This window comes from Monodelphis domestica, chromosome 3 (genome assembly GCF_027887165.1).
Source record: "Monodelphis domestica isolate mMonDom1 chromosome 3, mMonDom1.pri, whole genome shotgun sequence".
In the NCBI taxonomy this organism is placed as follows: Eukaryota; Metazoa; Chordata; class Mammalia; order Didelphimorphia; family Didelphidae; genus Monodelphis; species Monodelphis domestica.
The window spans coordinates 317,218,831-317,232,057 of record NC_077229.1 but is presented as its reverse complement, the minus strand read 5'-3'; the positions used below and the strand labels follow the sequence as shown (position 1 = coordinate 317,232,057).

Below are 13,227 nucleotides of genomic sequence, written 5' to 3'. Positions count from 1 at the left end.
AGAAGGGTTCTTGTTTCAAGGAAAATCTTTGAATCTTTGGAGGTGGGATAGCTGTTCTGAGGGCCCACATTTCCCAAATGCAATACAAATGTCTATCTTCCTCCTGTTCCATTCTGGCTCTAGCCAAATAAATGTCCATTTGCTATGTCTGTCTGAGATATATGTAAAGATGAATATACTCTATAAGCCAGTTGGGTGGAGGATGTGAGAAATGTCCTCAGGCACCCCATGGAGAGGGGGAGGGGAGCAGCCTGGCCCCGCCTCCCTTGGGCTTTCTGTTAACAAACTCTGTGCTGGGATGACTGGGGCAATGACACACATGCCCACAGAGAGAGCTCTGAGAGCCCCTTCTGGCACACATGCCATAGGATCACCACCATGGCACAGGCTATCTATCCAATTACATAACATTCTAGAGAACAGATATTTTTATCCCCTGGGTTTTTCTTATGAGAAAGCTAGAACAAACTGTTTTGAGCATGCTAAGTGATTATAGATTTCATTTAGAGTCATTTCAGTGTTCTGAAATTGCCATATTATCAGCTAAAAACAGTGTCTGACCTCATACCTAGAGAAAGAATATCTTGTTTATTTGCAGTTATCTTTAGTAAGATATGCCACCCTGTTTTTACCTCCTCTGATACTAATAGGCAAAGGGACAGAGGAAAAAAGTCATCTATGTTATTGCATCTTTAAGGAATCTTATCAACACAAGCACAATAGAATCTTGTATTCTGGTACCTTTGGGTCAATCATGTTATTATAAAAACATGGCTTATCTTAGAAAATCATTTATGAGAACCTACCCATTCCCATCTTATATTTTCATCAAGGATGCCTTTTATATGCAAATGAATTTTTCTAATATTTCAAAATGATGGTAATTATTAGTTATTTAGCATCTTCTCTTGTTCATAATAATGTCCATAATGTTTCCAGTCTTTTGGTTTCCTCCCCTCTTTCAGATATCTTGAGAATTGACTCCTCATTGTCCTAAAACTCTGTCACCTTCAACATAAACATCTTCACTGTAAATCTTTTTTCTGTCCCAGATGTTCTTCCTATCTTTCCCATAATAAATCCAGGGATGATATAAAGAAAACTCCTTTGGCAGACTGTGTGGCCCAATTTTGAGTTGAAAATATAGTCACTATTTTTATACATATCACTGCAGTAACAGGGAAATGGCAGTATATAAAATGTAAAATTCATTAGGACTTAAATCATCTTTAGATGCAAAGATTCAGGAAAACAGTTAAGATATGAAAATAAATGACAAAATAATTTTAAAAGCCCCAAAAGTTTAAGTAAAATGGAAATTTAACATGGTCTCTTGACCAGAAGGTATATGATCTAAATCAGACAGTAATAAACAAAGAAAAAGAACAAGAATTTATAATTTTAAATATAATTTAATACATACAATTGACATTTTAATAATAATTTCATCCATTTTAAATTCTGTATTAAAATTGATCTATTACTTATTAGAAAATAGCTTTGCTAATTGGACTAGAATTTTGGAAACATCAGGATTTTAGAATTTATTTCAATTAAATCACCTTATATTGCAAGAAAAGTTATATTTATATTATAAAGTAGTTGGATAATAATATGGTTATTTAAAAATAATATATTTGAAGTATTTGTAATTTATTAATCAAAATTAAGAAATTGTATTTGAAATTTTGACTTAAAATATTTAAATGTGAGTAAATATCATCCTATTGTATGAGTTCCAAAATTCCTTTTATTTATTTATCTGTTTGTTTATTTATTTATTTAAAACCCTTGCCTTCCATCCTGGAATCAATACTGTGTATTGGTTCCAAGGCAAAAGAGTGGTAAGGGCTAGGCAATGGAGGTCAGGCGACTTGCCCAGGGTCACACAGCTGGGAAGTGTCTGAGGCCAGATTTTGAACCTAGGACCTCCAGTCTCTAGGCTTGGCTCTCAATCCACTGAGCTACCCAGCTGCCCCCACCAAAATTCCTTTTAATCAAATAGATGAAAAATCTCAATAAAAGTGGAATAGGGGACAGAAAATGTGTGACTTGGAGCTAGGAATATCTGAGTTATAATTTTTCTTCAGATAGAACTAGGGTAGCTGTGTAACCCTGGGGCAAGTTACTTAATCTCACTCAACCTCAGTTTCCTCATCTTATAAATGAAGATGGGTATTATTGTGGAAATATATTATAAGAGACTTTAAAAGCCAGAGGATTTTATATTTGATCCAGGAGGTTATAGAGATCATTGGAGCTTCCCGGATAGCAAAATGATGAGGTCGTGTCTTTGCTTTAAGAAGATCAATTTGACAACCGAAAAGTGGTTGGACTGGAATTGGAAGAGACTTGAAGCAGGGAGACCAACCAGAAGGTTATCACAGTAGTCCAAATGATGAGGACCTACACCAAAATAATGGCAGTGTCAGGAAAGTTGGTGTTCAAGAGATATCATGAAGGTAAAATCAATAGGCCTTGGCAATGAATTGGATATGGGGAATGAGAGTGAAGAGTTAAGTATTATTTGTAAGCTGTGAGCCTAAGTGATTGGAAGGATATTACTGCCAGTAGTAGGAAAATTAGATGGAGGGGAGGGTTTGAAGGGAAGGATAATGAACTCTGTTTTGAACACGTTTAGTTTGAGGTGTCTAAAGGAAACAGTTCAAAATGTCTTGGAGATGTGAGATAGGAGGGCAGGACTAAGGTCAGGGCTAGTCTGTATAGTGATGATAACTGAATCCATGATGAGTTCACTAAGAAGAAAGCTTCTTCATTTGGCATCCATTGTTAGTAGGTACAACCTGGATGAAGATCCCTCAAAAGAGACTGAAAAGAATGGCCAGACAGGTAGAAGGAGAACCAGGAGAGAGTAATGTCATTTAAAAAAAGAAAAACTAAAGAGAAGACAGCATCAGAGAGAAGACTGACAATGGTAGTCATCAGAAAGGTTAAGAAAGTCGAGGATTGAGAAAAGGCTATTGGATTTGGTAATTAAGAAATCATTGGTAACTTTGTAAAGAACAATTTAAATTGAATGATCAACTCATGAGATTCAAAGACAGACTGCAGAGGTTTATGAAGACAGTGAAAGAAGTGAAGGTATCTATTATAGGGGGCCTTCTCTAGGAATTTAGCCACAAAAAGGAGGAGAGATATAGGACAATAACTGGGGATGGGGGAAAGGGACAGATCAAGAGAGGATGAGGGCAAAGGATGGAATAGTAGATATATTTGTAGGTAGCTAGAAAGCTGCCAGTAGACAGTGTTATAGTAAAAACTGTTATAGTGAAAGGTTTTATAGAAAAGGTTTCAAGGAAGGGTAACAGAAGATAACTAATAAAATAAATAACAGGGGTATACTTAATTAAATAAGAATGAAGGAAATTAGAAGGGGATTTAGGGAAGTAGTACTACTATTAACCCACCCAGGTATTAAACCTAAATAAACCTTAACTAAAACTAAACTACAAGGGGTTAGTAATGTCCACAGGACAAGATTCTCACAAATTCCAGATGGTTGGGTCAAACAGCAGAATCAAGATGTAGTATTCTCACAAGGTCCAAAAAGGGAGAAAGAAGGTTCTTACCATTCAGAATGTCCACCAATGTGAAGGGGAACACTCACTCAACCTTATTTGATAATCCAAAGTCCTTGGCAGCTCCTCAATTGGTTTCTTCAGGGAGACCACTAGGCTCACCTTCCATTCTGACTAGCTTGAGAGAGACTTTCCAACTGCTTTAGAATCCTGACCCAGTTTCCAGTGAATAATGTTTGGAAATGACCAAATAAAATAATGTTTAAAATTTAAAAAAAAAAGAATCCTGACCCAGCCAAGCTCTGTGGAATCTTGATCTTGCACCATCCCAGGCTGCCAGCCTGCATTGCTATGCCCTGCTAGAAATCCTTTCCTACAACAGGGAGAGTTTAAAAATTAGGGAGGGCATGGGGATGATAGAAGGAGCATTATTTGCCTGAGATCTCTAGCACATATAGAGTTTTCTTTTGCAAGGATAAGGGGGAAAGAGACAAATGAGAAGGGGATGGTATACAGTCAAATTAGTTTACCAAGGGGTTAATATGGGGAAAAGTATTGTTCTTAAATTATTGTTTTCCTAGCCCAATATTTCAAAAAGTTTTATTATCTTCAAGGCAAGAGAATAAAGAAAAAACTAGACAGATCTGAGAAAAAACATGTACTTGAAAAAGTTTAATAGGAATCCATTTAGTCTACCTAAATAGATATCCTTTCTATAACATCCCTGTGACAAGTGGCCTTCCAGCCTCTTCTCCACCTGTTTTATAATGAAGGAGAATTCACTGAATCCTGAGGCATCCCATTAAATTTTGGGTAGCTATAACTGACTGGAAATCTATCTCTCTGCTACTTCCACCTAGCATCACTAGTTCTGTACTCTGGGACCAAATAAAGCAAGGTTAATCCTTCTTCCAAATGACAGCCCTTCAAAGACTTGAAGACAGCTATCATATTTCTCCCTCTTTTTTTCTCTAGGGTAAACATACCAAGTTCCTTCAACCAACATCATCTTGTCAATGTCCTTTTTTAAATGTTGTGCTCAGAATTGAAAATTATATTCCAAGTATGGTCTATTGGGACAGAGAAGATCATACCTTCTTTTTTTCTGGACAATATCATTGGCTCAAGATTGCATGAGCATTTGTGAATTCCATATAAGATTGTTAATATGATGAACTTGTAGTTTACCAAAAGTTGGTTTTTTTATACAACTGTTGTTTAGCCAAATCTTTTTCATCCTATATTTATGCAGTTTTTTCAACCAATATGTAGTACTTTACATTTATCACCATTAAATTTCATCTTTTTTAGATTTAGCCCATCATTTAGCCCATCGAGATCTTTTTGAATTATAATTCATACATCTCAGCTTTGAATTGTCTTCAAATTTGATAAATGTGCCATTTATATCTTCATTTAAGCATTCATAAAAAATGTTAAAGTTTTGATAAAAATGTTTGGCACAAAGCCAAAGACATATATGGGGAGAACCCCACTAGAGACCTTTCTCTAAAGTGACATTGAGCCATTATTAATGTTACTCATGTCAGGCAATTCAGCTTTGTCCCAAAATATCTAAATGTACTATCATCTTATTCAACATTTCTCCTTTTTGTCTACAAGGACAGTGTGAGAGACTTTGTCAAATGTCTTCATGAAATCCAGATACACAATGTCTAACAACCTATATAGGATTCTCCTTATTGCTTATTTCTAGCCACTTAGTAAAAAAAGAAAAGAAAAGAAAGTAATTTGGCACAATTCATTCATAATACCTTTCTAAATTCTTAAAAATTATCCACTTAATGTTATATTCTAGAATTTCACTGTTATCAGCAGAGTCAATATTGCAAATTCCCCAAAGGACATTGTAGCAATAATAATAGTTGTTTATCCAGGAGGTCTGAAAATAGTATCTCGTTTGCCTGTGTCTCAGGAAGCCTGAAAGGTAGCTTCAGAGGATGTTATTCTTCTGAGACTTAAAAAGGTTATCCATGACCACATAGCTAATAAGTTTAATCACATGCAACAGATACCCCAAAAGGAGAAGTTCTGAACTGGCAACCATCAGGAGCTCTGTTTGAAAGCTTCAGTGGAGGCCTTCTCTAACCCCCAATATCCAGTCAGGAGGCAAATTTTTTTATTTCATCATCTCTCACCTACATGCACTTCTCACACAGCTGCCTCCCTACAATTGCTTTCTAGTCCTCAAACATCCTCATACTCCTGTCCCCCACTCTACACACACACACACACACACACACACACATACACACACACACATATACACAGCTGTCAAAATAATTTTTTTGACATGGTGACCATGTCACCACCCTATTCAATAAACTGCAGTGGCTCCCTATTTTAAGATAAAATATATCTCTCTGGTATTTCATTTTCTTAACAACTTACTCCCTATACTATATAGATAGTAGCCTGGATCGCTCCTCTCCATACACTCTCTGATGCAGAATTCTCACCTCCTAGCCTTTCCTATGGCATGATGTTCTGTCTCCAGGCCTTTGCCTTGGCTCTCCCCTGCACCTTCCTCTCAGCATCCCTGATTCAAGACTCAGCTGGAGTTCCTCCTTTATAGGAAGCTTCTCCTGGTCTTCCAGCTGCTAATACACTTTCCTTTCCAAACTACTTGTATTCATTTTCTCTCTCCTACCACACAGACACATTGTGTCAGTACCGTATAGAGCACCTCCTATTCCATACGTGTGTCAGCCGGATGTCCAGAAGACGTCTTAAATTCAACATGGCCAAAGCCAAGCTGCTCTTTCCCGGCTGCCTTCCCTTCTTCCTGACTTTGCTATTGCTGTCGAGTAACACCATCTTCCCCATCGCAGGTGTCATCCTCCCCTCCTTGTTATCTCTTACCCCCACCTCCAAATCCAGTTTGCTACACAGGCCTGTGGATTTCAAGTCTACAACATCTTTCTTTTTTCTTAAACCCTTACTTTCATCCTAGTTGCAAGTCCAAGAAGGCAAGGGCTAGGCAACTGGGGTTAATGGCTTGCCCAGGGCACACATTGAGGAAGTGTCTGAGGTCACATTTGAACTCAGGACCTCTGTATGCCAGGCCTGGTGCTCCATCTACTGCGACACCTCACCACCCTGCAACATCTTTCAGGCTTCTCCCTCTGAGTCCCATCACCATCCTGATGCAGGCTCTCCCCAGCTCCTGCTGCTCGTGTGTCTGCCTGCCCCAAGCCTTTCCCCACTCCATCCTCCATTCAGTTGCCAAAGTAATGTTCAGCACAGATCGGACCACCTCGCCTCCCTATTTAATAAACTCCCTACCATCTCCAGGATCAAATCCAAAATCCTCCTCCACCCCACGGGGAGAGAGAATCAGAGAAAGAGAGACAGAGACAGAGGCAGATAGGGAGGGAAGAAGGGGAGAGAGAAGAGAGGCAGAGATGGGCAGAGAGAAAGTGAGGGGGCTCGAGGGAAGAGAGAAGGAGAGGGAGGGGGAGAAAGAGGAGAGAGACTGGACATGGTGTTTTTATTCCCATTTTACAGAAGAAGAAACTGAGACTGATAAAGGTTAAATGAATTACCTAGATCCCAAAGCTAGTAAGGGATTGAGTCTGCATTTGAATTCAGGTCTTCCTGACTCCAGGCCTAGCAGTTCACTGAGCCCAGCTAGTGCCTCTCTTTTGTCTTTGTGTCCCCTAGGGCTTACCACAGTTCCTGGCACTTAAGAAGACACTTAAATGTTTGCTTATTGATTGATGAATAGGATAACTGTCCTTCTTAGAGTCCAAAGTTCAATAAATAAAGTCTACTGTATATGTTGTGGGAGAGCTGGAGAGAAAACCTGGGCCCGGAAGGACTACCTTCTCAAGATGACAGGCTCCAATGCTATATTAAAAACAGAGAAATGCATTAAGTTCAATGCAGGTTGAATGATTGAGTTGAATGGGCAGAAGACAGGTGTGGGTGGAATGCTGCCTCTCAGAGACGATGGAGACTGGGCTTCTTATACCCTTTTGACAACAGGGGTTCTGTGGCCAGAGATGAGTTGTTGGGTGATGTTTTGTGCCCCAAGGGACCTGAGAAGTTCAGGGGTGCTTAGCTGTCCTAGATACAGCCCAATGCTTATCAGAGTAGACCTGGGAGGAGCCTCTCTGTGTTCATCCAGAAGCTAAAGGGAGAGGGGCCAGCAGGGAGCAGCTCTCTCTGAAACTCCTTATCATATGATGCTCAAAGTCACCTTCCTTTGGCCAGCACTCTGGAACCTGGGATACCCCTGGAGTTTTAGAGGTGGGGGCAACTGGGGAGAAATCTAGATCCCATGCCATATATACAGTGCCAGGCATTGTGCTGTGTGCCGGGATTACAAAGACAAAAACAAACCCTTTCTAACCTTCAAACTTACCCTTCCTGATTATTGGCTCCTTTTCATGAATGAGCATCTTTCCTTCTATTCTACTTTCAACTCATCCATTTTATTCCAATTATGTCTCTGACAGAATACAATTGAACATATTAAGTAATGCTTCGCTGATATGTCCCACAAAATGTGAGAGAAATATTTACTCAGGAAGTACCTTAAATTAGACATTACAAAATTATAAAAAGATGGTCTCTTGCCTTGAATCACAATGACAATCTAATTTCTGTTACTCATTTACACAACAAATGACTCAACATTTTAAGTAGAATCTTTGCATATTCCTCACATAGACTGTACACTTTATAGTCCTAATTTACTAATATTACAGGAATAACATAGTCATGAAACAAGTAATTCACCATGGCCAAAAGAATAATTTATAAACATACAAGAACAATGCATTACTAACTTTCCAATCTAGTACTCTGTAAACTCAAATCTAGAACCAGAAGTTTTCCAAATAGTCAATTTGCCCCTCTGGACCAGGAAATGGATGCTTACACTTCCAGAGCTCTGCACCCTGGGATCTGTGCCCTTGTGCTCTGGGGAAACATGCATACAGAAACTTTCCCCCCCTCAATAATTGTTCATAATGTACACTCATGTAATTTTAGAAAAGCCTTTATTTCCTACCCAGAAAAGAAAGTTGGGCTCCTTGGGTTTTTTTGAACCTCGAACTGAACTTGATATTATCAATGTACATTTTAATTAAAGATTAGGCTAAAGCCGTTTTTTATTTAAAAGCTGATTCTGAACAAATGCCCTCACTGTTTGATTAAAAATAATATGTGGAATGAAGCGAAGAAAATATTCAGTATTTTTCCTTTCTGTGTTTATCACAGAAAATAGTTTTGACAGATGTTTCCTCTCCTTTCAAATGTCATAGGACATGGTCGAGCCTTGGTAATTTTAAAATAGACATTAAATACCTTTATGCATTTCATGCACACAAGATCCACTGAGAATTATGTATTGCCAATAAAATGAAAAGGGCTAATTGTTGCTTGATTTATTTTAACTGTTTGATTAAAACCCAAGCATGGTTAATAGAGTCAATCCATCTTTTTGTTAATGTGAAAATAATAACTCCAGTTGGTGGGATTCTAATATACTTGGTTTCAGACATACCTAAGAAATCTCTGGGGCACATGATTTGCATTATGTTACATTATTATTTGAGCATTTCTAAAATATTCAATATCTTCTACTAGAGCTTTTTGAGTTATGAAGTTAATCAAAATCTGATGCTATGAAATGAAATTGTATTAAAAGGTACTTTGTTTTAATATTATGTTCTAAGTCTTAACAAATAGTTTCCTATTTTATTTGAGAAGACTTTTGAAAACTGAATATTTTAGTCATATATCTCTTTAATCACATAGCTCAAAAGAACTTGTATGTGAATCCAGAAATCTCTTTTGTTTGCCGAGTTAAGAAATTCTATACTCAAGTGCATATAATGCAGTACAAAGAGAATAACATAATTTTTTTTTTTAAACCCTTACCTTCCGTCTTAGAATCAATACTATATATTGGTTCCAAGGGAGATCAGTAAGGGCTGGGCAATGGGGATTAAGTGATTTGACCAGGGTCACACAGGTAGGAAGTGTCTGAGACCAGATTTGAACCTAGCACCTCCAATGTCTAGACCTGACTCCCAAACCACTGAGTCAACTAGCTTCCTCTTATGTTTTGTAATTTTTGAAAAACTCTTTGATTTAACATTGAAGTGTGCTTTTGTTTTGTCTTTTAAATACAGATCATGAAGGATAACCAAAACCTGATGCCCACAATGATGTACCTGAACCTTCCCAAAGCACCTCTACCCTTAAAATAACAGTTATATTTAGTAATAAGTCTTTTTGATAAAAAAAAATCTAAACTATAGGCTATAAAGTTAACTATAGCTTTGTGCAACTAGATTTTTAATTTACGACAGCTCTATCTCCCAAAGTTGTATAGTTTAATGATTTTATCTATTATGAGGAAAAAAATTATTGCTTACCCTTTTCTACTTTCTTTTTAGAGCCTGAAAGTAAGTTCTACTTAATATCATTGCCTTTCAGTTTAATCTCAAAGATCTGACTGTTTTCGTAGTCATACTGGTTTATTTCTTTGCGATTTGTTATTTACTATGAAAAATAAAGAGCTCATACACAGTCTCCAAAAGAAATTAAACGTTTTGAGATGACAAAGTTTTGTGTTTATAAATAAAAATCTCTCTATTTTAAGTACTGATGAATGAGAATTAAGTTCATGCATAGGACCAAATATTCTCTTGATACCCAGGATCATAATTCAAGGTCATTAAAATGCTTCACATAATGATAAGTGTTAGAGCTGGAAAGAGGCTTGAAACATAATCCAGTCTGATCAAATAAATGCCCTTCATTTGGCAGGGGAAAAATGTCATCCAAAAAAGCACCTGCAGTCACAGAGTTTGTGAGCATCAGAAACAGGACCTCACTTTAGGTCTTTGAACTCTTAATCCAGGCATGTTTTAGCACCCCTTGCTGAACCAAATACTTTTCTCCCCAGTTATTAAAAAAACTGGAACATTAAAAAAGTAAGAAGCTACTTTTTGTTCATTAGTAACAAAGAAAACAAAGGACCCAAACAGTCTTACTATGTCCGATTTTTTTTCTTTTATTTACTTTCTTGGATTTGTAGATTATCTTCTGCTTCCTCCCCAAAACCCCTTAAGAAGTCTAAGAATGAGAATTTCTTCTTGAAAATCACTCCATGATCTAGAGAAATTTTCTTGTATTAAGTTCATATTCATAATATGGAGTCAACTGTAAAGAGCTGGCCTTGGAGCAGGGAACTCATGAGTTCAAGTCCGGCTTCTGACTCGTGCCATGTAAACTTGTGAAACCTATAATTAAAGCTGGGCAAGCCTACTTTCAGAATGTTCAGTCATGTCTGAATCTTCCTGACCCCATTTGGGGATTTTCTTAGCAGAGATACTGGAATGGTTTGCCATTTCTTTCTCCTCACTGAGGCAAACAGTGTTAAATGACTTGCCCAGGATCACACTGCCAGTGTCTGAGGTTAGATTTAAAACTCAAGATGAGTCTTCCAGGCCCAGCACTCCATCCACTGTACCACCTAGTAGGCAGGTGCCATTTGATGAGAAGTATTCTAATTGGCTTCAGAGCCATAAAATATCTAACTGAAAATGAGTTTGAATGAAAAAAGATATGCTCCTGCTGCTCTGCCTTTTTTGCACTAGCCCTTTTCAAAGCAAGAATTTCTGTGAGCCTTCTGGTGATGTAGGACTGAGGGAGGGTCAGTGGGAGTCCCTGCCACATCCCTCCTAGAATGTGAGCACATGGTGCCTCTGTTTCTTTTGCCTTTTGGATTTATTTCTTCCCTGACCTTAAGCAGATGGCTACCCAGAGATGGAACGGTCTAGGTTACAACCTCATTAGCTTCAAAAGTTCAGAAAAAAACATGAAATCCAGCAACTGGGACTGATTGCAGAGGGTGCTCGTAGCTACAGCAGCCAAGTCTGGAGAGGACCCAGCCCTGAAAACAGTGACTTGGCTTAATCTAGTGAATCAACCTGGCAACTGAGACACAGCCAGTATGAATGTGTCTTTAATTTGAGCCTACTCTTCCCAAGGGCCTTCCTTGTCTGTGTGCAGGAGAGCCAGCACACCACTGTTGGAGGGATACTTTTTACCAGCCACTTTGAACTCATATCCCTTCTCCCCACAGGAAAGTGCACACCCAGGCTAGGGAGATTTCTGTACCTCTATCCTTCCTACACTTAATCTGTAAAGGCTAATAGGAAATGCTTGATAAATACAGGGGAGATAATGGGAAAGGACCCGTTTGTACAAAAATATAGCTGCTCTTTCTGTGGTGGCAAAAAATCAGAAATTAAAGGGCCGTCTTTCCATTGGGAATGACTGAACAAATTGTGGTATATGATGGTGATGGAATACTATTGTGCTAAAAGGAATGATGAACTGGGATGATTTCAGAAAACTGGAAAGACTCACGTGAACTGATGCAAAGTGAAATAAGCAGAACCAGGAAAACATACACAGTAACTGCAATATTGTGGGATGCTTAATTGTGATAGATTTTTCTAACAACAATGCAATGATCCAAGACAATTCTGAGGGATTTATGAAAAAGAATGCTATCCACCTCCAAAAAAAGATCTGTTGGAGTCAGAATGGGGATGAAAGCATATGATTTATCACTTGTTTATTTGGATATATGTTTTAGGGTTTTGGTTTTATGAGATTATTCACTTACAAAAATGAATAATATGGAAATATGTTCTGCATGATAATACATGTATAACCCAGATCAAATTGTTTGCCAGCTCTGAGAGGGGGGAGGGAAGAAAGGAAGGAGACAGTTTGGATCATATACCTTTGGAAAACTTATGTGAAAATTTGTTATTAAAAATAAAGATAAAACAAAAACATACTGGGGAAATGTTATCTGATTGATCTGTTTATAAGGTCTCCTGAATGACAGTATCAGAATACCAACCCCTTCCAGTTACTCTTATCACCCTTAGGGGAGAAGTAGTCAACTGTTCCCTCTGAAACCCTGGCTGCCAATGAAAATGGGATTTGAGAAAGTGGATCCAGAAGAGGTCCTACACACAAATTGTAGCACTATATGTTTTAGAATGGATTCTGTTGCATACAATTTTTTTTTTATGATGGGAAGGGATTGGGGACAAGAGCAATAATAGTGTCATCACTTAATAATTGGGGAAAAAAGCATGCTACTTTAAGAAAATGGTATTCCATTATTCCATATGAAGTCTTGTATATACAAGTCCCACAATAAATATTAAATGAGAAAAAATAGTTTTCAGAGAGTTTCACTTGCAGACAGCTAAAAATTTGATCTTGATGCCAGAAGGGTCCTCAGAAGTCATCTAGCACAAGCTTTCAATTTATAGATGAGGCAATTGAGGTACAAAAGATTAAGAAATTTCCAAGTACTTCTGATATTAAGTGGTAGAGCTAGCTTTGAACCTTATTCTCTGAAACCATATTCAGAATCCTTTTCACCATACCAATGGTCCCTAAGCAGAGATATGAACCCAACTTTATTGTAAGATTTCTATCAATAGTTCTTTCTTGGCCACTGCCTGAGGAACTCTTTCTGAGGAACTCACACTGAAGCATATCCCATAAAACCTCTAAATCTACTTTGAATTCATCAGATTCAGGGGAAGGAGGGAGGGTAGATAAAGTTCCACATAGTCCAGGTAGAAAAAGGAAAAAAGGAAGAAGTACTTGAGTGTGA

General features: G+C 37.9%; 1 protein-coding gene across 13 annotated transcripts in view; it reads left to right on the top strand.

Annotated features, from left to right (window-relative positions):
- The window catches only part of PPP1R42 (protein phosphatase 1 regulatory subunit 42), a 51,709-nt gene extending 39,319 nt beyond the window's left edge, over window positions 1–12,390 (top strand). For 8 of the 13 annotated variants that reach the window (XM_056824006.1, XM_007487016.3, XM_056824007.1 and 5 more), the window contains one exon: window positions 9,704–12,390. The gene's annotated coding sequence lies outside the window, so the exon portion shown is untranslated. The other 5 variants (XR_464329.3, XR_001628686.2, XM_056824004.1 and 2 more) reach the window with 5 other exon arrangements.
- Window positions 12,391–13,227: the final 837 nt, after the last annotated feature.